The sequence below is a fragment of the Sus scrofa genome, chromosome 4 (genome assembly GCF_000003025.6).
Source record: "Sus scrofa isolate TJ Tabasco breed Duroc chromosome 4, Sscrofa11.1, whole genome shotgun sequence".
In the NCBI taxonomy this organism is placed as follows: domain Eukaryota; kingdom Metazoa; phylum Chordata; class Mammalia; order Artiodactyla; family Suidae; genus Sus; species Sus scrofa.
Window position 1 is genome coordinate 34,888,330 of NC_010446.5, and position 27,512 is coordinate 34,915,841.

The 27,512-nt window shown below is 42.4% G+C and overlaps 1 long non-coding RNA gene across 1 annotated transcript in view; it reads left to right on the forward strand.

Annotated features, from left to right (window-relative positions):
• The window catches only part of LOC110260425, a 31,589-nt gene extending 20,576 nt beyond the window's left edge, over positions 1 to 11,013 (forward strand). Inside the window, exon 3 of the long non-coding RNA XR_002343690.1 lies at positions 10,930 to 11,013. This is a non-coding gene — a long non-coding RNA (uncharacterized LOC110260425). The remainder of the gene's footprint in view (positions 1 to 10,929) is intronic.

Consider the following 27,512-nt stretch of genomic DNA (forward strand, 5'->3'; position numbering starts at 1 on the left):
GATCATCACAACCCAGTTTTATAGCATTTCCATCCCAAACACCCAGTGCATCCCCTCACCCCTCAACCTGTGTCATTTGGAAACCATAGGTTTTTTAAAGTCTGTGAGTATCTGTTCTGCAAAGAAGTTCATTGTGTCCTTCTTTTAGATTCCACATGTAAGTGATAGCATCTGATGTTGGTGTCTTACTGTCTGACTGACTTCACTTAGCATGATAATTCTAGGTCCCTCCGTGTTGCTGCAAATGCCACTATTTCTTTCTTTTTAGTGGCTGAGTAATATTCCATTGTGTATATGTATCACATCTTCTTTATCCACTCCTTTGTAGATGGACATTTAGGTTGTTTCCATGTCCTGGCTATTGCAAATAGTGCTGCAGTGAACATTGGAGTACATGTATCTTTTTGAGTCATGGTTTTCTCTGGATAGATGCCCAGGAGTAGGATTGCTGGCTCAAAAGGTAATTCTATTTTTAGTTTTCTGAGGAATCTCCATATTGCTTTATGCAGTGCTTGCACCAATTTACATTCCCACCAACAGTGCAAGAGGGTTCCCTTTTCTCCATATCCTCTCCAGCACTTATTGTTTGTAGACTTTTTGATGATGGCCATTCCGGTTGGTGTACGGTGGTACCTCATAGTGGTTTTGATTTGCATTTCCCTAATAAATAGTGATGTTGAACATCTTTTCATGTGTTTTTTGGCTATCTGCATGTCTTCTTTGGAGAATTGTCTGATTAGCTCTTTTGCCCATTTTTTGATGGGGTTGTTTGTTTTTTTGGTATTGAGCTGCAGAAGGTGTTTATAAATTTTGGAGATTAATCCCTTGTCAGTCAATTCATTTGCAAAGATTTTCTCCCATTCTGTGGGTTGTCTTTTCATTTTGTTTAGGGTTTCCTTTGCTGTGCAGAAACTTTTAAGTTTGATTAAGTCCCATTTGTTTATTTTTGTTTCAATAGTTATATCTTAATGAGTATCTTTATATTTCTGCAAGTGGAAAGTCCTTGTGTTTTGTGGTTATTTTAAATGGAAACTTGAAAACCTTAGTTACTTAAGAGGAATGATATTCCTTTGATTTCCTGTGGGCATATGGAGGTTCCCAGGCTAGGGTTTAAAACAGAGCTGCAGCTGCAGCCTATGCCACAGCTTACATCAACACCAGATCCAAGCCAAATCTGCAAACTATGCTGCAGTTTGTGGCAATGCTAGATCCTTAACCTGCTGAGCGAGGCTAGGGATTGAACCCACATCTCACAGAGACTACGCTGAGTCCCTAACCTACTGAGCCTCAAGAAATTCCAAAGTTTTAAAAGCCCTTTCCTAGTTAGGAAACAAAGCCACTTTCCCCGTATCACATCACTAGTGATGGCTGAGAAGTGGGTAGAACATAGGTCTTCTGCCTCCCCATTCATTGCTCTTCACTTTCGCCACTAGCTGTCCTCAAATGAAAGTGCATGCATCTCGTGGCCCTGTGAGACAGCTCACCCAATTGTGTCAGGTGGCAATCTCAGAGGGAAGATTTGAAATGAAGTTAAATGCCGGTTAAAGAAAATAACCCTTTAAAATATGTTTACTTTTAGAACTTTGATGGACCATTAAGAATTGAACTAAAAAAACAAAAACAAAAACATAAAAGGGAATATTCAGTTAGATGGGCCACTTTTTTCTCTCTTCTTTTCTTTCGAAGTTGAAACATGTTTGTTGACTAGATTGTAACCTGCTTGAGGTCAGGGGCCAGGTCTCCTTGTCATTTGTCTTGCAGAGGAACGGCATGTCATGTAAAAGAGCCACACAAGGTCAGTCTAGCAAGGCTTTGTGAGATTGCTGAGATGCTTGCTTTGGTACTGGCTGGTAGGAGTGGAGTAGAGTTGAATGGGATGCAGGGGCCACTGGTGGTTTGATGCCAGTATCCATCTCTCCTTCTGACAAAAGCATCCTGAGTTTCCTTGGGGAAATTACCTCTCCTGTTCCCACTTTGTGGTTTGGATGGAATTGACCTCAAAGCCTGGGTCTAGAGGTAGGCCCTGATTGGCTCTTTAGCGTATCGCATTCTCTTGATCACAGCAATAAATTCAGAAACCAGTCAATGACGTGAAATGATACAGTCACTAAGAATCCTGGGAACGAGATTCTTGCTCCCTACTTGCTGGAGGTGAGAGAAAAAGGATAGGATTTCTGGAACTGCTGCAGCCATCGGTCACCACCTGGGCTCACAGGTTGGAACTAGGACTAAGGAAGTAGAGACAGAAATCAAGGGAGTGGGACCCACGTCTTGGTGACATCATTTGAATCCTAGATCAAGTGGCTTCTGAGCCACACACCAAAGTGAGCTACTGCATTCCCTAGTCTTTCTTTAAGCCAGTGTGGGTTATGCTCATTGTGATAAATGGCATATTATAGGCGGCATTTGAGGGTGAGAAGGAAAGGAGAGCTTTCTGTGGCTTTGGGTGTTAACCCAGGGAACTGGCTGGGTCATAGATGAGGTCATAAAGCAGAATAACTCAGGTGGCTTTGCAAACCATTCTGGCTCTCATTCTGTACCAGGACCCACTCTAGAATCACTTGGGGAGAGACAGGGAGAAAGAGCGTGTGTGTGTGTGTGTGTGTGTGTGTGTGCACGCGCGTGCGCACGCGCATGTGTGTCTGTGTCTGTGTGATAGAACCCTTTGGCCTAAGAGTAGCGCTGACTCTGATGCCTGTATCCCTACCCTGAACATAAGGCCTTGTTACTTCTCAGGGATCAGCGTGTGACTGAGGCCCCAACAAAAGCCCTCCTTGCTAACTTTAGTCGGATATTGAATACTCAGCCCTCTCCTAGGCCTTTCCTGGTGTCAAGTGGGTCCAGCTTTCCTTTCCTTGGAGAGAACCACCCTCTTGCCTCGCTTCCTTTTCATCCTCATCTCTCCTCTTAGGACCTTATTCAGGATGATCTTTCAGGTTCTATGAACTCATCCAGCCACAGTCCTAGGAATGAAAGGTGTGAATTCACAATACAGTTCCTCCTGACAAGAACTGATTACAAGGATGCGAAACACAAAAGAGTTGATATTTAAAGCAATGAGTGGGAAGCAAATACTAGGAAGTAGGGCTCTGAAGCCTGGAGGTTTGGCCCCTTTCCGCCTCCTCCCCCAGTGTTGCCGCATCGCTTCATCTTTTCTTTCTCTCTCTCCACATAATTCTTGGTTAGGATTTTGTAATGTAGTTTCTCATGATGCAAAGCCCTTTAATTCTTCCTGCCCTTAGCTGATCCATCAGAACCGAAACACTGTTTCAACGGATGGAGAAGGGATCGTTCTTGTACCCCATTTTCGTACCACAAAAGTGAAAGTGGGATGAATCAGAAATCATGAGCAAAGCATCCTCTGCTGAACATGCACAGTTAAGTAATTCATCAGGTTCTCCATGGAGAATGGTTTCCAGGCTGCCTCTTGCATGGCTGATGTGATGGTGGCTGCTGGGAGCCTTCTTGCTGGCTCGCTGGCTGCAGACAGTGAGGGGAGGGCACTGGGAGAGAGGAAAGTGATTGCAGGTGATCACTTCTCAGCTCTTCTGGAGAGAGTCTCTGAAGCTCCAGATCATCCCATTTTGATCTTAGAGAAAGATTTCACAGTCGTCTCGAAGGTGACCCCGCAAAATGTTGGACTTGACCTCACCCATGAAAGGTGTCATTAGATTTCTTAGACAGTGGTAGCTACTCCACAGACTTTGCTAATGTGTCTTCAAGCTGAAGAGCTCCTGATGCTCCACAAATACCTAGGAAGGTGGAGAAGGTCCTGTCAAGCTTCACCCTTTGTTTTTTGAGCTTCCCCCAGAGCATGGGTAGTAGCAGCAAACACAAGCCATGGCAACTGCTGAACATTGTGTATTGAGGGACAAAAATGACAAAAGGCAAAAATGCCTTCGAAAAGTCCTCCAACTAGAGTTAGATTCACCAGTATTTCTTGGCCCAGTCTTTTCTGCCAGAGCACCTACAGCTGAGCAACCACTCCAAGAGCCAACCTAAGGCATAGCCATTGCCAGAGGGTGGAGTGGCTTTTCTTCCTGAAACAGGCATCTTCCCATTAATTATAATGGATGGTTGGGGGAACGAGGAAGCTAGCAGACAGTGTATCCTATCTGCACACATCTGGGGAAAGAATATCCGGAAATACTTAGTCCCTGAAGTATACAGGTCATAGCTTTAATAGTACTTTTATATCAGATTGCATTTAGCTTGTATATTAAGCTAGAGAGGACCAAAATATAAGTCCTTTGAAAATTGAAATTATATCTTTTTCTCCCATTCCTTTGTTGTGATTTTTGGGTGATTTCATTTTCTTCTTTGTGTTGTTTGTACTTTCTAATTTTCTAAAATAAACCTGTATTGAATACATCTTTCTTTGGAAAGAAGTAAAGACGTTGTAAATTATTTCTTTGTTTTACTGAATATCCTAAACTCCATATGATAAAATTCACCCTTTTGAAGTGCACAATTTAGGGATTTTTACAGGTAGTTTTGCAACCATCTCCACTATCTAATTCTAGAAATATTTTTGCCATCCCTCAAAAGAAACCCTGTACCCATTGGCAGGCCTTCCACAGCTCCTCCTTTTACCCAGCCTATGGCAACTACTAATCTGCTACATGGGACCCTAAGATCAGCTAATCAAAGCTATATGTCTCTTGAGTCAGACTGTTCTGATTACTGATTGGACTCTGTTGTAACTATGGTAACTATCCACCTTCCCTTTGGCGGCTAAGTACTACCATTTTGCTGCCAACATCCACCATCCTGAGGCAGAATGGCTTTCCAATTGCAGTACCAGGTACGTGGCCACACCTTGCAGGGCTAGGAAATGACCTCTAGGTTTCTGTCTGCGTTCTAAATCAGTGTGCATTCTACGAAGCTATGTTTCTCACAGGCGAGGCTCATGAGTCTATCAAAGGGTAGAAATGTGAGTGGTTGGTAATCTACTAGCAATTTTCTTCTTCTCCTCCCTGTGGCTATAGGCTTTTCTGGTCTAGAGATGTAAATTCCAAAGGGAGGAATAGCTTTGCAAGAGACACAATGATGTTTCCATTGAACTGGAAGTTGACACTATCACCTGGTCCCTTTGGGGTCCTCATGTTGCTAAATCAGTAGATAGAGAAGAATGTTTGATCCTAATTATCAAGGAGAAATTGGGCATCCATAACACAATGCAGGTAAGGAAGAGGATGCCTGGAATACAGGCGATCCCTTAAGGCTATCTCTGTACTGCTATGCTCTATGATTAGAGTCAGTGGAAAATTACAACCCAGTTCAGGCTGAACTGCTAAGGCCCCAGGCCCTTGAGGAAAGAAGACCTGGGTTACCCTACTGGGTCAGAACCAGGGCTGGTTGAGGTGATTGCTGAAGGCAAAGAGAACATGGAATGGGAAGTAGACAAATGTAATTATAAATATTATGACCAGGTGACCAGTTGCAGGAATGAGGACTAATTGTTGTAAGTATTTTTATGAATATGTTTGTATATATGTTAAGCAAATATTTTTTTCTTTCCTCTTATCCCCTATCATCAAACATAAGATATGTCAGTAAAAGGTAAATTTCTATCACAGTGTTTAAGTTAGAGAACAGCCAAGAAGAATGAAAACCCTCTAAGGACTTTGCATCCTCTTCTAGAGAATGGGTTAGTGTGATTTGGTGGCACACATGCTAGCTGTATCTTGCTAAGCAGAAGTATGACTTGTTATTATCTTTACTTAGAGATTTACTGTGGTTCAGGGAGGCGTGTGTGCCAAGTTGGACAAGAGGTGGATTGTGATGGTCTTTTTGGCGTCAACTATGTTAACGAGGCTACATTTTTTAGTTATTCAATAAAATAATTCAGCTGATCTAGGTGTTGCTGTGAAGATATTTTTTAGATATGATTGGAGTCCATGATCAGTTGGCTTTAAGTTAGGGATTATTTTACTTTTCCCCTAGGTAATCTGGGTGGGCCGGGTTCAGCTGAAAGAACTTGAAGAGCAAAACTGAGGTTTCCCTGAGGAAGGAGAAATTCTGCCTGTGTACAGTTGTTCAGCCTGTGTCCTAGAGTTCTATCCTGTCCTTCCTGATGGCCTGTGCTATGGATTTCAGGCTTGTCTATTTAGGCCCCACAATTATGTAAACAACTTCCTTGCAATAAATCTGTGAATATATATATACCTCCTACTTTTTTTAATTTTTAATTTTTATTTATTTATTTATTTATTTGGCTGCCTGATGGCATATAGAGCTTCCAGGCCAGGGATCAGCTGAGCGGAGCTGGGAACTAAGCCGCAGCTGTAGCAAAGCCGGATCCTTAACCCACTGTGCCAGGCTGGGGATCAAACCCCCATCCAAGTGCTCCCAAGTTGCTGCTGGGAGCTCTGTTGTGCCACAGTGGGAGCTGCAAAAGAACATTTTAAAATAAAGATAATGGTTAAAAATCAACCTTTTCCAATAAAAATAGTAGTTAAAAATAGACAATTTCATAAAATTACCCAAAGCCTAATTCCATTTACAAAATACAGAACAAAACCTACGAAGGTTTTTTATAAAACTTAGTGTTTCTAAAAACACAATTTTAAAAATATGGGAGTTCCCATCGTGGCGCAGTGGTTAACGAATCCGACTAGGAACCATGAGGTTGCGGGTTCGGTCCCTGCCCTTGCTCAGTGGGTTAGGGATCCGGCGTTGCCGTGAGCTGTGGTGTAGGTTGCAGACGCGGCTCGGATCCGGCGTTGCTGTGGCTCTGGCGAAGGCCGGTGGCTGCAGCTCCGATTCAACCCCTAGCCTGGGAACCTCCATATGCCGCGGGAGCGGCCCAAGAAATAGCAACAACAACAAAAAAAGACAAAAGACAAAAAAAAAAAAAAAAAACAAAAACAAATAAAAATATGCTTTGCCTTTGGTCTTTTCCACAGAACTAAACAGCAACAAAAATATTCATCTATACTATCATCTCTCCTATTTTTTTTTCCCCCTTGAATGCTTTGAACCCAGAGATTAAATCTCACTTTTCCTTTGTTCTATTGCTGTGTGTCATGAAGGGCTGAGCATAATGTAGGTCCCTGACAGCGTTTCTTAATCAACAAAACATACCCCATACACATAAATATATATGACTTAAATTCCCTTTTTTTCTAGTAATAAGCAAAAAATCCTCTTCATTTCAAACTAGGACATCAAGTATTTTGAATTTTACAAACATACTAAACATTAAACTGTTACATGCACATTTTCTTTATTTTAGGAAAAATGTATAGGCAGTACTGATTTTTAGGGAGTTAAAATAGCTTTGCACTTAAACCATTTTGAACTTTGCTCTTGATTAATAATATTTCAGGCCCACATAACCTTGAGTTAACACAATCCATAAACTTGTCTTTTTAATGATTATAGAGCCGTCCGTCATGTAAATATGCCGCAGTTTGCTCATCCATATTTCTATTTTTGGACATTTGGGCTGTTTCCAGTTTCTTTCTATTATAAATAATGTGACTGTGAAGGTTTGTTTAGACCCATGGCTTTTAAAATTATCTTTTTGGGGTCATTTCCTTAGGTCAATATTCCAAAAGATGAATTATTTAGAAAAGAGACAAGAAAATTATTGCCTATTGCCAGACTGCTTTTTAAAAAGATTGCAGCAGTTTTACAGCATTATCAGCAGGATGTTTCCTTGAAGCCACACCCACACTGGATTGTTAACATTATTATTTATTTTTGCTAGTTTACTAGATATGTAATGGCATCAAAGATGCTATGGAATAGCAGCCTTAATATGCTTAGCAGCTCTTTTGTTGGGGGTCTACAGGTCATGCCCTTAAGATTTTCAGAAGTGTTTTTGTCTGGCCTAAAGGTCTCTCAGCGCAACTTAAATATTTCCAAGGTCTTTGCAGAAGATCTTGGAGCTTCACCTTTGGTCTGAATTTTGCACTGAGGCTATGTTTTATTGGCAGCACCCTAGATGTGGTCTTTGCCTTATAGCCATTTTTTTTTGCTTTGAGGACTTTTTGCTTCCTAGAGGATTTCCTGGACCATCTATATTTCCTTTAAATTCTGCTCCAGTGGTTCTTTATTTAGAGCATTCCTTTCTTCTTGTATTTATCATAGCCTAGGAAGCTGAAAGAAGCCAGTTGACACGTTCAGCCTTTTGCCTGGAAATCTCCTTAGCCTGAGCCATAAGTTCATGGGGCACCCTTTCTATTTGTGGTGTTACCACAGGCAACAGGTTCAATAAAATTCCTTTTGGTACATAAATTGCATCCACCTTGCTTTAGCAATCTAGAGCAATTTCCTCACTGCTCTGCTGCCTTCACTAACAGTCTTTTTGAAAGTCTTCAGGTCTCTATTGATTTTTTGCTCCTGAAACTAATCCTACACGTTTTAGGTTTTTCTTACAGTAGGATTGCATTACCAGGTGCTAGTTTCTGTTTCATTTCTCTCTCACTGTGTAACAAATGAACAAATCCCCCCCTACACACACACATATACACACCCAACTTAGTGGTTTAAGACAACCACCATTGTATTATTTTTTTGCGAATTTGGGGGTTGATTGGTATTAGCTGGGTTGTGGCTTCCTTCCATGGGGTGTTTAGGGGCTGCGGAGCCTAGATTGGCCCGGGGTGTCAATGTGGTTCCTTCGTGACAGGGAGTTGGTGCTGTCAGCTGAGAGCTCAGCGGTAGCTGTCAAACAGAGGACCCGGTTCTCCTCTCTACCGCCTTTCCAGGTGGCTTATTAGTACATTATGGCAACTGAGTTCCAAGAGGAAGGAGCTAGAAAATTCTAGCTTCTCGTCTGAGCTGAGCGGTCCCAGAATGTGTGTCTGCTGCATTCTGTTGATCAGAGCCGTCCTAGAGTGTTCTTAGATTTGAAAGAAGGAAAAATAAACTCCACTTTTTGATGGAAGAAAGGCACAGAGAGGTGAGATGGTAACGGTTATCATTTTTGGAGTCTTTCTACCATGCCAGGGTGATGGGGTCATTTATCAGCTTTTTCCGGAGTGCAATGGAAGTTTAAGACATCCATGACTCACTCATTTATTCATTTACTCATTCATTATCAGCTTTTTATTGAGCATCCACACTTTGCTGGGCTCTGTTCCAGCCTTTGTGGATATAATGGTGAATAAGACAAAGTCCCTGCTCTTGCAGAGCTCACACTCTAGTTGGAGGAGAAATGTTTAAATATATGTATTTAAATAAATAAGAAAATAGTAGATAATTAGTTATTGTGGGTTGAACTGCCTCCCTCCAAAAACGTGTTTGTATGTATCTTTCCCAATAAATAGAGAGTGCTTCCCAAGATATTCAGCTTCAGTCTTATAGAGGTCTCTGATTCATGGCCTCACCAGTGTCAAATATCCCATTATGACTTCACTTCTTTTCTTATCCAGGTCAGATACCAAAGTCCATCATTTCTTTTCTTTTTTCTTTTTGTCTTTTCTAGGGCCACACCTATGGCATATGGAAGTTCCCAGGCTAGGTCTCTAATTGGAGCTGTAGCTGCCAGCCTACACCACAGCCACAGCAATGCCACGTCTGTGACCTACACCACAGCTCACAGCAACGCCAGATCCTAGACCCACTGAGCAAGGCCAGGGATTGAACCCACAACCTCATGGTTCCTAGTCGGATTCGTTAACCACTGAGCCACGACGGAAGCTCCCAAAGTCCGTCATTTCAAACCCTCCTCCCTTAGAGTCTTCCTCCATCACAATCTCCTGGCATATTCCAAACCTAATGACTTTCAGCATGTGCCTGGATCCAGGCATGTAGCTTGCTTTTGTCAATGAAAGTGATTGGAATTATTTCTGAATAAAACCTTTAAAAATCAATGCAAATTTATCACTCTTTCTTTTATATCCCCTACCCTAGTTCCTGAAAACACTTCACCTGAGGGTTGCGCTATAAGCCTGCATATTGGAGTAAGGAGAAATCAGACTAGTTCTTCTCAGCATGTGATGTCACTTTAGTTTTATGTTACTGAGAGTTTATTGCTTGTTTTTATAGCATAACCTAAGCCATACCAATTGGTTCATGTGAGTACCAGTCTGCCAGTTGGAGGAGACAGGTGAGTGTCTCAGGCAGAAAGAGCATTAGTAAAAAGGCACAGAGAAGTCCGGTGACACCACAGTGGGGATGCAGCATAGGTTGAACAGAGTGAAGTTGCAAGAATGAGCCCGAAAACGCAGGTTAGGACTCATTCAGGTCGGACATTCACATGATGAGAGGATACTGAGCTTAGCTTTCATCATGGAAGTGATTTGTAATCAGTGGTAATTTTCAAAGTAGAGGATTTTCCCTGTCCAATTGTCTTTTGGGGATTTTACTTGAATTTTAGTATGGAGACAGAATTGGGGAGGGGGAGGTCATCAAGACTTCAGATATGGAGAAAGTTTGGAAAGAGGTTTTTCTTAAAATATAGTAAAGAGAAGATGAGGATATGATCTTTGGTGACATCGCTGTTTCAACACTAAGGTTTTTTTTTTTTGTTTTTTTTTTGTTTTTTTTTTGTCTTTTTTGCCATTTCTTGGGCCATTCCCACAGCATATGGAGGTTCCCAGGCTAGGGGTTGAATCGGAGCTGTAGCCACCTGCCTACACCAGAGCCACAGCAATGAGGGATCCGAGCCACATCTGCGACCCACACCACAGCTTACGGCAAAGGCGGATCCTTAATCCACTGAGCAAGGCCAGGGATCAAACCCACAACCTCATGGTTCCTAGCTGGATTCGTTAACCACTGAGCCACAACGGGAACTCCAACACTAAGTTTTTAGTAGAGAAAATATGAGATTGTGGTTAAGAACTTGGCTCTGGAATTATATACAAAGTCCAGTTTTTTCTCTACCTTCTTTTGTTAGCTGTGCAAATGTTCCTCAACCTCTTGGCCTCAAATTCCTTTTTGAAAATTAAAGTAATAATGGTGTCTCCTTTTTAGGTCTTTGTGGGGCTTCCATAGGATAATGCACGTAAAGCCCTTAGCTCCAGCCCAGCACAAACCAAGAGCTCCACAGACAGCAGGTACAGTGATGATGATGGCACTAATATAATAAATGATGTGAGCATAGATTCAAGTTAACTCTCCTCTATGTTATTATTGTTGTTATTATTATTTTTCTTTTCAGGGCCTCACCCATGGCATATGGAGGTTCCCAGGCTAGGGGTCGAATAGGAGCTACAGCTGCCGGCCTACACCACAGCCACAGCGACCTGGGATCCAAGCCGTGTCTGTGACCTGCACCACAACTCATGGCAATGCCAGATCCGTAACCCACAGAGTGAGGCCAGGGATCGAACTTGTGTCCTCATGGATATTAGTTTCTGCTGAGCCACGACAGGAACTCCCTCCTCTATCATATTAAATGGTGTAGTGGAAATAGCTTGGGATTTGGAAACAGAAGGGTCTGAGTTTCAATAGCTTCCTTGCTGGAAGTGTCATTACAGAAAACACAGCTGTTTTTTTTTTTGTTTTTTTGTTTTTTTTTAAACTCAATTAAAAAAAAAAAGACTTAAACTGGAAGAGGATAAATGGCCCTGGTGAGTCAAAAAGGGAAACACTGGGAATCCAGAGACTGGGTCCCACAGCTGATTTTGAATTTGTTTAAAACTGTGTGGTCTTGCTCCTGTATAGCACAGGGTAATCTACTCAGTACTGTGTAATAACCTATATAGTAAAAGAATCTGAACAAGAACAAATATATTTACATGTATAACTGATTTACTTGGCTGTACGTACACCTGAAACAAACACAACTTTCTGAGTCAACTATGCGCCAATCAGATTTATTAAAAAAAAAAAAAAAACAACAGACAGTTTTTTTAGAGTAGCTCTAGGTTCACAGCAAATCTAAGTGGAAAGTATCGATACACTCCCCCCCACCCCACTCCATCCCCTATCTCACCCCTTTATCGACACCCCCCCACCAGAATGGTACAGTTATTACCATTGATGAACCTATATTGACACATTATAATCATCCAAAGTTTAGAGTTTACATTAGGATTCTCTTTGGGGTTTGTACATTCTATGGGCTTGGAGAAATGTATAATATAATATATCCGTCATTATAGTATTATACGGAGTATTTTCACTGCCCTAAAAATCCTCTGGGTTCTGCTTATTCCTCCACCCACCGGATCCCCTGGCAACACTGATGTTATTTTGTTCCTATTTTCATAGTTTTGCCTTTTTCAGAATGTCATATAATTGAAATCACACAGCATGTAGCCCTTTCAGGTTGGCTTCTTTCAGTTAGTAGCATGCACTTAAGATTCCTTCAAGTCTTTCCATGGGTTTAGTGGCTTTTTTTTTTTTTTTTCTTTTTAAGTGCTGAGTAACAGTTCATTGTTTGTCTGAATGTACCACCACTTACAGAAACCATTCAATCGCTGAAGGACAGCTCATTGCTTCCAAATTTTGGCCATTGTGAATAAAACTATTCTAAATGTCTGGGTGCAGGTTTTGGTGTACCCACAAGTTTTTCCCTCCCTTGGGACCGTACCGAGGAGACCATTGCTATAGCAAGTGATTAGAGTGTGTTTAATTTTGTAAGAAACCGCCAAACTGTTTTCCAAAGCATTGAAAATGAATGAGAGTTCCTGTTGCTCCACACTCTTACCAGCATTTGATATCAGTGTTGTGAATTTTGGCCAAGTGTAACTGGTGTGTAGTGGTATCTTGTTTTAATTTATATTTCTCTGATAACATATGATGTGGGGTTCTTTTCCTGTGCTTATGTCCCTTGTATCCTCTTTGGTGAAGTGTCTGTTAAGGTCTTTGGCTTATTTTTTAATCAGGAGGGCAACCAACATTTATGAGCCCCTGTTTCTTTGACTACAAAATGGGGGCTTGGAGGTTGGCACTTTCTCCATCACAGGGTTCTTGGGAGGTTCAAGGTGGGATAAGATCTGTGAAAACTTTATGTCATTGATGAGGCTCTCGTTACACAGGCAGTATCATTAATCTGCTTGTTCCTTTCACTGTTACTCAATGTGATTTGCTTCCTTGTTGTGTTACTCCTAGTATGTCATTTAAGTTCTAAGGCTATCCGATTGGAAATTAAAAACCAAAAGAGACAAATTTTACAGCCAAAGAAAGTGACACTCAACAAGTTCTGAGTTCTTCACACTGTCTGTGGCTCCTGTGATGTCCTGGCACATCTCCAGGCCTATAGGGATACAGTCCTGTTCTCACCCCGATGAGAACAGGGGGATGTGGTTGCCTTGGAGAACCAGGCAGAGAACAGAATGAGTAGAGATTCTGCTCCCTCATGTGCCCGGAGCTGGTGTCTAACTCCATACTAAGGGGAGGGAGGGAGAGTTTTAAAAGAATGGGCTTGTGTGGTGTCTGTTCCCTAAATGTCAATGAAAGCAGTGCTGGTTGAGAGAAATGCTGTATCACATTCACACGGTGATACTTGGGAATCTACCTCATATTAGCTGCCAGGCTGTACACCAGGCTGGGTGCATAAGATTCACTTGAGGGAAGCTAATAAATAATTTTATTCATTTGAATGTATTTACTATGTCTCTAACGTGTACTCTAGACATGGGGGTGCAGCAGTGAACAAGACAAAGTTTAGCTCATGTGGAGGTTACATTGAGTGTGATAAACACTTAAGATAATATGTCAGAGAGTCATAAGTGCTATGAAGAAAACCAGAACCTAGGGAGGGTCATAGAGGGGATGGGATGTTATTGTAGACAAGTGGTCTGAGAAGACCTCTCTGATAAGGCGATACATGAGCAAAAGCCTGAAGGAAATGAGAGAAGGAGGCATGTGGACATCTGGGGGGATATCTGGACTGAGAGCCATTATGCAGAAGGACTGGCACATGCAAAGGTCCTGAGGTAGGAGAATATTTATTTTGTTTTACTTCTTCAAAAACCAACAATCTGAGGCCAGTGAGTGAAGATGAGCAAGTTAGGGTAGAGAGAGACTTAGGAAATGAAGCAGGGAGCTGGAGACTGGGTGAAGATTAGGAGAGACCTTTAGGCCATTGAAAGGATTTAGGGTTTTTACTGAGTACGATAGGAAGGCACTGGAAGTTTAGAGCAGATGAGAGATAAGATCTGACTTTGGCTTTTGAAAGGTCACTCTGGTTGTCCTTTGGAAGAGCATAGAGCATGAGAGAGGGCAAGGGGAGGCCAGAGACTAACAGGGGCCGTCCATATTTCTGGCAGGAGATGACGGCTAGTGGTAGAGATCGTATAAATATCTATATTTTTACTGCCTCTCTCACCCTTCCACTTCCAATTCAGAAGATTAAGAATGGGAACTAGGAATCTGTATTTTTATTTATTTATTTAATTTTTGGGCCACACCCATGAAATTCCTGGGCCAGGGAACCACAGCAGCGACCAATGCCAGATCCAATGCCACAGCGGTAACAATGCCACATCCTTAACCCATGGAGCCACTAGGGAACTCCAGAATTTGTATTTTTGAACAAGTTCTATGTGGAGTTCCCTGGTGGTGCAGTGGGTTAAGGATCCAGCATTGTCACTCCAGCGACTTGGGTCACTGCTGTGGCTGTGGCCCAGTTTCCATCCTGGCCTGAGAACTTCTACATGCCACTAGCACGGCCCAAAAAAAGTTCTTTCTAGGTGAACCGGAGGCATGGCCAAGTTTCAAAACCAGTCACTTGGGATGAGAAAGCACAACCTCGTTTCCTCTGAGGTCCTCCCCTCGGATGCTTCTGCCTGCCTCTGTTCTTCCCTCCTCCTCTAGCTCAGGGTCTCTGTCTCAGACTGCTTCTGCCAACTTCTGCTGCCCTCGTGGTTTCCCTTATCTGTCCTCTCTGGTTATTTTCTGCCCTTCTCAACCTGCCCCACCCAGGCACTTGCCCCTCCACACCCTGGAAGTTACACCCATGCTGCGGCTAGATTTATCTTCTCCCAATGCCTCTTCGCTCCTCTTGTCATTTCACTGCCAGAATCTTTCTCATGATTCTTCTCTGCCTCCCAGATAAAGTTTAATCCAGCAGACCTCTTACAGTCTGATCCCGACCAATCATTCCACCTGAAGGATCATCCCACTGTGCCCGCCCAAAATCATCCTCAGGGGTACTACGTGGTTTATTGCCTTGCCTCAGAAACAACATGTACAATCTGGTTTTCCCAGTGACCACCAGGGGGCTGGATGACACAACCGGTGCCTGCAGGAGAATTAGCTCTTCAAGGGGTAGACCTTAACGAAAAGGAGATGGGAAATGGGAGTGAGCTGGGCAGATAAACCCCACTTCCTTTCTTCTCTTTATAGAATTTTCTGAGATGCAATTCCTCTTTGCAGCCCTTCTGGAAAAGTCCCAAAGCACTAGCAAATGAACCTGTTGAATGATCTGCTACATCTTTTTGTGATGTGCTGCTGTAAAGGACTAGTCAGCCTAGGAATGAATCACAGAGCATTGCTTTATATCTTTCTTTGTCTCAGTTCCACTTTTCATCAGTCTCACCTCTTCCTGGGCTTGCACCTCTCAAAGAAAGCATCCATACCTCAATTCTTGCTTCAGGCTCAGCTTCCTAGAGAGCCTGGGCTGAGAGATGGCACTCATAATTTATCTTTGCATTTAGTGTCCATCTCAAGGAACAGTTTCTGAGGACTATAGCATAACAAAGAGAACCATGACTCACCTTTGATAATTCACGTAGCCATTGCTCCAGACTGTCTCAGGTTGTGTTCTGACAGGTTTTGCACATCCTCTCTCAGTTTCTCAAACTGTTTTCAAGGTAAGGGATGTTAAATTTGAGTGACTAAGGAAAGAATCAATTTGAAGGAAATGACTAAATACGGAGTTGGCAGTTTGCTCTGTTTGTTATTCACATTAACTAGCTGGAGGGAGCCAAAATACTTTTTAAAAATGGACAATTTTCACACTTACTAAGTGAAATTCTGCTGTGGTCCAGGAAAAGCTTTTGCCTGCATCCCATCTCACCATCCTGCCAAGGGGATTTGCAATTTGCGCCATCTCTCTTCAGTCCACTGAAAAGATCAAGGAATTTGCTGAAAGGGCAACACACAGACAAAGAAAGGCACAGACCCCTTCTTTCTCTGATCAGATCTGATTTTCAGCAGCACACCAGGTAGAAGTAAAAACTCAAAAATGGGGCAGGGTTTCTCTGGTTGTTGGGTTTTTTTTTTTCTTTTTTCTTTTTTTTCCCCTTAATGGGAGCCTAGAAGAAAATAATTGCTTGTACATGCCTGTTTGCTTCCACAATACTGTGTGCCGTCAGATGAAAGCGGTTCTTCCTAAGCTTCTAACTTCATGTAAATTAGGTGCAATTTATTTTCCCTTTAGCCTCAAAGCTGGATAAGTGTAGCCAGCCCCCAAAAAGCTGTTAATAAAAGCAGACGCTAGACATTAAGACAAAGTAAGTCTCTTCTAATGCTTTTCCTGAGTTCAGAGCAGCAAATTGCAGACTCTTTCATTAGCATACACAGAATTGAAGAGAGGGTGTCTGAGAGAGTAGTGGTTACCTAGTTTCTTCTCAACTCTCATGTGCCTGCATTTACTGTGCTTCCCTATGGTTTTAATGGAGCTCACCCCAGTCAGTAGGTGCCCTCGTGGTTCTGGCGATCAAGTGGCCACATGGTGGTTAAAAGGGCTCTGATCCCCGTATGCAGGAAGCATAGGGGACATCAAAGAGGGCCCTCATTTAGCTTAGGCGCGGTATAGGGTTGAGAAAAAATTAAGGGGACATCCTTCCAGAGTTTAACACCCTTCCAGGGTTTAACACCCTTGAACTAGTTTTGAAGGTTAAGTGGGAGCTAGCCATATAAATAAATGAGCAATGATAGAGTTGTAGGAATTAAAAAAGTGTTCTCAAAAGAGTTTTGCCTTTCCTAAGTAGACCATGGCACATAATTATTCTTTGGATGTTGAGCTCTTACTTTGCCTCAGAGACACTAGATGGTGATAGGGATGTACATATAACAGAAAGAAAATTTAAGACAATATTGTATTACCCTGGCTAAATAAATAAAGGTGTGTTTTTCTTTTATGTTATTATCTCTGAAGTAATTTTCTTCTCTGTCAGCCTTCTTTTAACCTATAGGCATGTTCAAGTCATTCCTTTCCAGAGAGAGGAAACTTTATTTATTTATTTATTTTTTGCCATTTCTTGGGCTGCTCCCGAGGCATATGGAGGGGTCTAACCAGAGCTGTAGCCACCGGCCTACACCACAGCCACAACAATGCAGGATCTGAGTCCTGTCTGCAACCTACACCACAGCTCACAGCAATGCCGGATTCTTAACGCACTGAGCAAGGCCAGGGATCGAACCTGCAACCTCATGGTTCCTAGTCGGATTCATTAACCACTAAGCCACGATGGGAACTCTGAGAGGAACCTTCTTAGGTCAGTTGGGACTCTTTCGGGTTGAAATTGAGGTTGAATAGGGAACTCAGTCACCTCTAATTGACTTACCTACAAAGAGGATTTATGGAGATTGTTGAAGATCTAGGGTTAGTCCAGCCACAGGGACAGCCAGATTCAGTGGCTCAGATAATGTCACCAGGGCCTGGTTTCTCTCCCTCTCTAGCTCTGATTTGTGTTCTGTTGGTTTTAGTCTCTGTGAGGCTTTCCCTGAATGGGCATCAGATGGTTGAATAACTCCTGCTTCTAGGTTCTAAACCCAAACATATCTGTAATCACATTCAAGGTACTGGCTTAAGCACTCTAATCAAAAGGCAGCAATTATCAGATTGGATAAAAGGCAAAACCCAATTATATCTTGCTTACAAGAAACCAACTTTAAATATAAAGATATAGGTCATTAAAAGAATGAAAAAATTATGCCCTGCTATTACTAATCAAAGAAAATGGGCGTGATGACATTAATATCAAAGTAGATTTCAGAGCAAAGAGTATTACGAGAGATCCTGAGAATCATTTCATCATGGTAAACCAGTCAATTAGGAGGACATAAACATCCTATGTTGATGCACCTAATGACTGAGCTTCAAAATACACGCAGCAAAAAACACTGAAAGAACGCTAAGAACAAACAAACAAATCCACAATTATAGTTAGAGCTAGTACCACTCCCCTCTCAAAATATTTCTAACTTCCCTTGAAACTTCCTCTTTAACCAATATCTAATATAGAAATATTATTTAATTTCCAAATAGGTGGGGATTTAATTCCTAAATACCCAGGGATCTTTTAGGTGTCTTTCTGCTATTGATTTCTAGTTTATTTTCTGTTATGACCAGAGAACACCATTTGTAAGATTTCAATTCCTTTAAAATTGCTGATGTTTGTTTTATGATAAAAAGTATGGTCTATCATGGTTAATGTTCCATATATACTTGAAAATTGTGTATTCTGCTGTTGTGGGGGTGTTGTGTTCTTTGTCAGAAGGTCAAGTTAATAGTATTATTTTTAGGACATCCATATTCTTGATAAATTTCTGCCTGCTATTTTGTTCTACTGATTACTGAGAGAGGAGTGTTGTAGTCCCAAGCAGTAGAGAGAGTGGGTTGAATTGAGAGATAATAGCTTAATAACTGTCACAGTTCATCTCTTTGGCTATTCAACATTTATAACCTCTTATCTATACATGTTCAAACTTCTGTACAGTAACAAGACACTTCTTTCTGCGTTCACGTAACTAAATGCAACTATGTTTTGTACAACCCAAAATGTTCCTCACTCTTTCCCCGAATGAAGTAATAAAAACTTCCAAAAGTCATTGCATTAATGTTTTAGAATAATTTTTTTCCCAAAAATTCCCTTGTGGCACAGTGGGTTAAGGATCTGACATTGCTGCAGCTGTGATGTGGGTTCAATCCCAGGCCTGGGAACTTCCACATGCCTCAGGTGCAACCAGAAAAAATACATTTTTTTAAATTGAGGTGTGGTTGAAGTACAATATTATATAAGTTGCAGGTGCACAACATAGTGATTTGCAATTTTTTTTTTTTTGTCTTTTGTTGTTGTTGCTATTTCTTGGGCCGCTCCCGCGGCATATGGAGGTTTCCAGGCTAGGGGTTGAATCGGAGCTGTAGCCACCGGCCTACGCCAGAGCCACAGCAACGCGGGATCCGAGCCACTTCTGCAACCTACACCACAGCTCACGGCAACGCCGGATCCTTAACCCACTGAGCAAGGGCAGGGACCGAACCCGCAACCTCATGGTTCCTAGTCGGATTCGTTAACCACTGCGCCACAACGGGAACTCCTGATTTGCAATTTTTAAAGGTTATACTCTTTTCATTTATAGTTATTGTAAAATATTGGTCATATCCCCATGCTGTACAATACATCTTTGTAGCTTATTTATTTTTTACAGTAGCTTTTACCTCCTAATCCAGTATCCCTGTCTGGCCCCCCCTTTCCTCATCCACTAGTAACCACTAGATTGTTTTCTTTATCTGTGAGTCTGCTGCTTTTTTGTTAAATTCACTAGTTTATTCAATTTTTTAGATTCCACATATGTGATATCGCACAGTATTTGTCTTTCTCTGTCTGACATTTCATTGAGCATAATACCCTCCAAGTCCATTTATACTGTGGCAAATGGCAAGATTTCATTCTATGCTGTCGGGGCCTATTTTGCTTATAAAGGAAACATCACTTTATTTTGGTTGGTAAAGCATAACTGCATCTTGTCTTACTCTTCAGTTTTTTTTTTTTTTTTTTTTTTTTTTTTTGTCTTTTTGCCACTTCTTGGGCCGCTCCCACGGCATAGGGAGGTTCCCAGGCTAGGGGTCTAATTGGAGCTGCAGCTGCTGGCCTACACCAGAGCCACAGCAACTTGGGATCCGAGCTGCGTCTGCAACCTACACCACAGCTCATGGCAATGGTGGATCCTTAACCCACTGAGCAAGGCCAGGGATCGAACCTGCAACCTCGTGGTTCCTAGTCGGATTCATTAACCACTGAGCCACGATGGGAACACCTTACTCTTCAGAGTTTTATCTTCCAACTGAAGCTACAGTTGAGTCTACAGCAGGCCGTCCCATCATTCTATTAAGCCAGCTGCCCTTGGGTGGTGGTATGTATGGATTTCATTGGCATGAATCCACTGGTACACTTCTTAATGCTCTAGAACTAGGAACGAAAGCATTCTAATATGAATATCGGCACCACAGGAGAGAGCATGATGAGACAAGAGAACAAGGAAATCTCCTGATCTTTCATCCAAATTTTGTATCTCTGTGCAGACTATCATTTTTATTTGCATACTTTTCACCAAGATATTAAAAATATTAGAGTTCCTGCTGTGGTACACCAGGATCAATGGTGTTTCTGGAGCACTGAGACACAGGTTCCATCCCCAGCCTGGCACAGTGCTTAAGGATCTCCTGTGGCATATGTTCAGCTCAGATGTGATCCCTGGCCTGTGAGGCGGCAAAAAAAAAAAAAAAAAAAAAAAAAATTTCACATATATACGTAATATGTATGTTACATATATATACATACACACACACACCACAAATCTCATTGTAACTGAATTTCAAATTATTTTATTAGAATTTCTTGAAATAAATGGGCTTCTAGATGGATGAGACTTATCATCATACAATTTTAATTACCCTGGAACTTACTGTAGCAGGGATTCAACCTGTAAGACTGTGTAAGGAGTAATCTGTAGGAGTATTTCTGAATCTTTTGGGTGTAAAAGTTCTTAATACCAGTCAAGATAAAATGACATGTTTTTTGATCAGGCCATGGCAGACAAAGGTTTGAGTAGAGGTGCTTTTTAAATGGAAATAAATGTGATCTGTGAAGAAATTGGTATTTGTAAGATGGGGAGGCATCGATTCTCCTTTTGACTTGAAATAAATTACTAGAAGACCCAAACGTGTCAGAGGCAGAATGTAACATAAAAGTGTCAGAGCTGATAAGTGTACTTTGAATTTTAATAATTATCTCTTTGAATGCAGTTCAAAATACTTCAAAGCTACTCCATTTAGCACACTGTCCCAGTACCCGGAAGGCATTTTTTTCTGCCTAGATATTTAAATATATTTTCTTCATTTCCATTTCTTTAAACATGTCCATATACAGTCCTGTCTTTCAACATAGACATAGACATAATTTATAAATATATCTATGGGTGGCTCATAGGATCTATAGAAAAGAAAAAAGACTCTGTTTTTCAAAAGTGCTATCTTCTTAAAAGACTAAATCTTTACTCTGCAAAATTTATATATGGTAAAAGATCTAAGTGTCTGAAAAAAAAATGTTATTTAAGAAGGAAGAAAAGAGTAGTTCCCTGGCTGCCTAGTGGCTAAGCATCCAGCATTGTCACTGCTGGGGTGCAGGTTCAGTCCCAGGCCCAAGAACTTCTCCATGCCAAGGGTGTGGAGGGGGGAAAAAGGAAAAAAAGAGAAATGTATGTTTTCCCATGAAAACAAAAACGGAAGATACACAAAGAAATATTTTCCGAGTTCCCATAGTGGCTTAGCGGAAACAAATCTGACTGGTATCCATGAGGACGCAGGTTCTATCCCTGGCCTTACTCAGTGGGTTAAGGATCTGGTGTTGCCATGAGCTGTGGTGTAGGTTGCAGACAAGGCTTGGATCTGCATAGGCTGGCAGCTGCAGCTCTCATTTGACCCCTGGCCTGGGAACTTTCATATGCTGCAGGTGTGGCCCTGAAAAAAAAGAAAGAAATATTTTCACTGTATAGGAAAGATAAAGAAAGGTGGGATCTTTTCCGCAAATCAAACCATCTAAAACGTAGACAGATACAGTAGGTTAAAGCAGAGTTGCCTGGTTGACAGAAGGTGGGGGTGGGGGTGGGGTGAGGAAGGTAAGTCACCCCCAGCCAAGTTGTGTGGGAAAAGGATTCTGTAGAGCTCAGTGTTGAAATCACTGTCTTAAGAAAAATAAAGAAAAATTAGGAGTTCCCGTCATGGCTCAGTGGTTAACGAATCCGATTAGGAACCATGAGATTGCGGGTTCGGTCCCTGGCCTTGCTCAGTGGGTTAAGGATCCGGTGTTGCTGTGAGCTGTGGTGTGGGTTGCAGACGTGGCTCGGATCGAGCATTGCTGTGACTCTGGCTCAGGCCGGTGGCTACAGCTCTGATTCGACCCCTAGCCTGGGAATCTCCATATGCCGTGGGAGCGGCCCTAGAAATGGCAAAGAGACAAAAAAAAAAAAAAAAAAAAAAAAAAAAACAAAAAACCAAACAAAAAAATATAAAATGTTTCTTTTTCCAGGATCATGGGTTTTGAATTCATGGTTGAACGGATGACTAGGGCTTGAACGGATGACTAGGGCTAGCTGTCCAATCTTTTTTGGAGCAATCTTCTCTCTCCCTCTGCTGGTTTCCTGCTCTGTTTACTTCTGCACATTGTTACTCAGTGTGTACCCTCTGTCTCCCAGGTCCTGCCCATCCTTCAAGGAGCAGCTCAAAACCTTCATATTCTATCAAGTCTTTACAGTTGGGTGTAACCACATCCTCCTGTGAGGTTCAACCATTGCACTTCATTTATATTTGTATTAACTAATTAAATGTTTATTGTTGAGTGCATGGGTGTGGCCATAGGTAGTACATGGTGGTAAGGAATGGGACAGGTAAGATCCCCGATGTTTAGAGAACTTACCTAGGGGCAGGTGGTGGTAGAACAGACAATAAAAAAATAAACATGTCAATGACCTAAGTACCGATTATGATAACTGGTGCCAGAGACAGAAATTGAGGATGTGATAAAGATTGCCTGTGCCTCTGGGCGCCTCTCTGTATGGGGTGAATGTGTTAGGGTGTGGCGAGGGGCTGGCACATGAGCTGAGAGCCATGGAAGGCTTTGGACAATGAGATAGGAAGTCCAAAAATCTGAGAAGCAGAAAACAGAAGCCAAGGAACAGGTCAAATTAGGGTGCTAAGGAGCAGAAAAACAGAAGATGAGGGAGCAGCAGGGATGAAGGAATAGTCTTGGCATAGATCCTGAATGACAGCCCTGATGTCCCCAGAGCCCTTCTTGGAGGTCCCTCAAAGTCACACGCTTTCCTGGGAGAAGAGTCACATGCAGATTCACTTTTGTGCCCTACAGAAGCCACGAGAAGTGCAATGTAATTAATGGCAAAACAAGGAATAAAGCTCCAACTAATGCCTTCTCCGATTTTAATCAAATATCCTCAATTTCCCCTGAATCCCAGTGATAGGTTCTGCCCTACCAGTGTGACATTCTAGGTTTTTATCTTAATTCTGTTATACGTATTTGGTACTTGAACTTTTACTCTCTTAGAGATTTAAAGAATTACTAAAGAGCAGTGCTTGCTGTGTGGAAGCTGTATTTTTTCTTGGTGACTGACTGACCTTGTTTTCTGTCTACAAGCTGAATGGCAGTCTCATCTGCCCAAATTGATTTCAAAAGCAAGTAAATAGACACAATGTTTCAAAATGCATACAGCCCGTTATGGCTCAGTGGTGTCCTCATAAACCAGCTTTGCGGGCAGGAGTCTGGAGGGAGAGAAATCCTGATTTGTAGTCTTTTGTCAATTCTGTTGTGTAAATACCTCCACTGGCTTGCAAAATTCCTGTTTAACCATCAGTTTCTCATAACTCCAGTGCTTAGCTATCATCTCAAGGTTGGTGCCATCACCTTTGGCTGCCTGGAAGAAGGATCTCCTTGGTGAGCTGCACATCATCCTGGTTGCCACTTGACCAGAGACCCAGGGAACGTGTTGAAGGCTGTAGATGAACCGCAAAAATGATGAAATGATCTGAGGCTGGTGCCAGAGGAAGCAGGTGGGCGAGGGCCTCCATTCAGCTTGCTCTCTTGGTCTTGGCAGCTCTGCAGCCAGCAGGGGACCAGAAAACATGGCCTCCTGTCCCCTGAGCTGCAGTCTCCTCTGCACTCATTCTTGATGAATTGCAGGCAAAGCAACAGGCTGGACTTGCAGGAAGGGAAATTATTTTCTTTCTCTTGCTCCTTCTCTCCTTCCTTCCCTCCCTCCCTTCCTTCTTTTCTCTCTCTCTCTTCCTCTCTCTCTTTTTTTCTCTCTTTCTTTTTCTTTTTTTGCTTTTTAGGGCCACGCCCATGGCATATGGAAGTTCCCAGGCTGGGAGTGAAACCTGAGCTGCAGCTGTCAGCCTCCGCCACAGCCACAGCAACGCCAGATCCAAGCCACGTTGGAAACTTACAGTGTAGCTCATGGCAACGCTGGATCCTTAACCTACTGAGCAGGGCCAGGATTGAACCCGCCTCCTCATGGATACTAGTAGGATTTGTTACCACTGAGCCAATGGAGACTCTCAGGAAGCTATTTTTTTTCTTTGGAATACTTGCCTTGAACACAAACAAGTATGTTTTGAGGCCTAAATGAATGCAGCAAACCTCTGCCTGTGGTCAAGGTGACTTGGTATTACTCAGGCTTTCCTCCACCTTATACAAAACTTGCAGAACATGATGTGGTGGGCGCAGCAGGGATGGTCTGGCTGATAGGAGTTGTCAAGGTGTTTGATGGAAACATTACCCCCTCTGATCATGGCTCAGTTTGTATGGTTTTTCTTTGGCGTTTTGGGTGATGTTCTAGGAGAAAATCTGTACGCGATGAATCCTTCTATCTTGCAGATGAATCGAAGCTATTCGGAGAAGTGCCAAGAGGATAGAAAGAAAGTATTTTATGTTACTTATTTTTTGTCTTTTTAGGGCTGCACCTGGAGCATATGGAAGTTCCTAGGCTAGGGGTTGAGTCGGAGCTGTACGTGCCAGCCTATGCTACAGCCACAACAACGCCAGATCCGAGCCACATCTGTGACCTATGCCACAGCTCACAGCGACGCCAGATCCTTAACCCACTGAGCAAGGCCAGGGATCGAACCTGCATTCTCATGGATGCTAGTCAGACTCATTGCGCTGAGCCATGACGGGAACTCTGGGGGTAGAGAGGAAGCATAAGGAGGCACTCAGGTGAATGAATGAGGGTTGGAAGGCTGGTGCTGCCTTGCACAGTGGGTAAGAATGAGGCAAGGAATTTAGGGCCAAATACTCAAGCCACACAGGCAAAAATATTGTCTTACATTCTAAGTTAAAACTCAGGAAGATGGTTCTGGAGTCAAAGCCCTGAGCTCTCAAATGAGAAAGACCTGGGCCTGTGTATTAGTTCCCTATTGCTGCTGTAACAAATTACCACAAACTTGGTAGCTTACAACAACACAAATATATTATCTTAAAGTTCTGGAGTTCAGAAGTCTGGACTGGGACTCACTGGGCCAACATCAGGGTGTTGGTGTGGTTGTCTGCCTTTCTGAAGACCCAAGGGAAAAATCTGTTTCCTTGTCTTTTCCTGTTTTTAGAGGCCACCCACATTCCTCTGCTCTGGGACCCCTTCCTCTATCTTCACAGCCAGCAGCGCTGCATCTCTGTCTGACTGGTTTCTGTTGCTCATCTCTCTCTCTACCTCTTCTTCTGCTCCCTTTCTTCTACTTTTAAGGTCTCTTGTGGATATACTGGCCCACCTAGTCATCTAGGATGATCTCCCTATTTAAGGCCAATGGATTAGTAATCCTAATTCTGTCTGAATCTTTAATTCCCCTTTGCCCTGTGTTATTTATAGGTCCTGAGGATTCAGAGATGGACATCGTTGAAGGGCTGTTATTGTGCTTAATGACCTATTTCTTGATTCCAATCCAGTATCTTTAGAGTGATATAGCCTTGGGCAAGTCACTAAACTTTTTAAGTCTCATTAGATAGTGGGGTGATAGCAGTACCTTCCTCATGGGCTTTTGGTGAAGATTAGATGTGCTTAAAAGGATGCCTGGACCATACCAAACACTCAGTGAATGTTAGCTGGTTTTGTTTTAGACCTCAATTATGTTTGCTCACCTTGGCTCTGGGTTAGAGACCCCTCTTTTTTTTTTTTTTGGCTTTTCTAGGGCCACTTCCTGCAGCATATGGAGGTTCCCAGGCTAGGGGTCTAATTGGAGCTGTAGCCACCGGCCTATGCCAGAGCCACAGCAATGCGGGATCTGAGCTGCATCTGTGACCTACATCACAGCTCATGGCAATGCTGGATCCTTAACCCACTGAGCAAGGCCAGGGATCGAACCCACAACCTCATGGTTCCTAGTCAGATTCGTTAACCACTGCGCTATAACAGGAACTCCAGGAGACCCCTCTTTTGAATTTCCACGGAGGCCTGTCCTTCAGCAACCATAGCTCATGCTACATTTCATTGTCACCATCTGTTCATGTGTCTCTTTTCTCTGTTAAACAGAGTTCCCTGACAGTGGGGGGACTAGCTTATATATCTTTGTGACTCCTTCATGCCTGGCACAGAAGAGGCTTCCCCGGTAAAAGATTGGGTTGAAGTGTGTCACCATTAAGAGTGAAGAATGAGGAGTTTCTGTTGTGGCTTAGTGGATTAAGAACCATAGTGTCCATGAGGATGTGGGTTCAATCTCTGGCCTTGCTCAGTGGGGTAGGGGTCTGGCGTCGCCACAAGCTTTCATATGCCACAGGTGTGGCCGTAAAAAAGGGAAAACAAACAAACAACAACAACAAACAAGAGTGGAGAATGTGTCTTTTTCTGATCACAAAAAGCCCCGCAAAATTCATGGATAAAGTTTTCTCAGCTGCTTAATTTTCTCCCATAACATTTTCCTCAAACTTTTGGAACATCTTGCTTTTGTCTTCTATGGAGCACTTGCAGATTAAACAAAAACGTTATTACAAAGTATATTAATTGATGAGAATATTTATTTTAGAAGGTCATTATTAATTTAGACAACGTTTAGAAAATAAACAGGGAGTTCCTGCTGTGGCACAGTGGGTTAACGAGCCAGACTGCCTCTGTGGATGTGCCGGTTGGATCCCCAGCAAAACACAGTGGGTTAAAGGATCTGGCGTTGCTATAGCTATGGCATAGGTTGCAGCTCTGGCTGAGATTCGATTCCTGGCCCAGGAACTTCCATATGCTGTGAGTATGGCCAAAAAGAAAGAGAAAGAAAGAAAGGAAGAAAGAAAAAATAATTGATGATTCAGCTACCTCTGTCAAAACGGTATTGGTCTACTTTTTCACCTGTGTGTTTTGGAGACTCGGAGTGGGATTGAAGTAATACTGGTTAGCACCAGTGAATAATCCATTTTAATAAAAACCTTTCTATTCTCCCTCCCTGCCCCCCAGTGATATTGTGATTTTGGTGGGATATGTCCGCACATTCTTAGCCAGTGGGCATGAGCTATAATTAAATGAAACTATGTTATTAAATACACATGTAGGAGGTTAAAAACATCACAATCTAGATGAAGGGGTATGAAGATAGGATCACCCCTGATGGGAGATGAAGGAAGAGACACTTACATGAGATCCTTTTATAGAACTGGTTGAAGAGGAAATAGGAGATAGGAGAAATTCAAAACTCCTATGGAAGATGACAGGCTCAAAGTATCTCAAAGGGAGCCCACAAGTTCTGAGGCTTCATAACCAAGAGGAAGACTCCTCTGTGGGCAAAATCTGGAAAAGACTGGCTTTGGGGTGGCTATGAGGAATATAGCTTTTTTCTTTTTTGGGGGGCTGCCCCATGGCATATGGAGTTCCCAAGCCAGGGATCCGATCCAAGC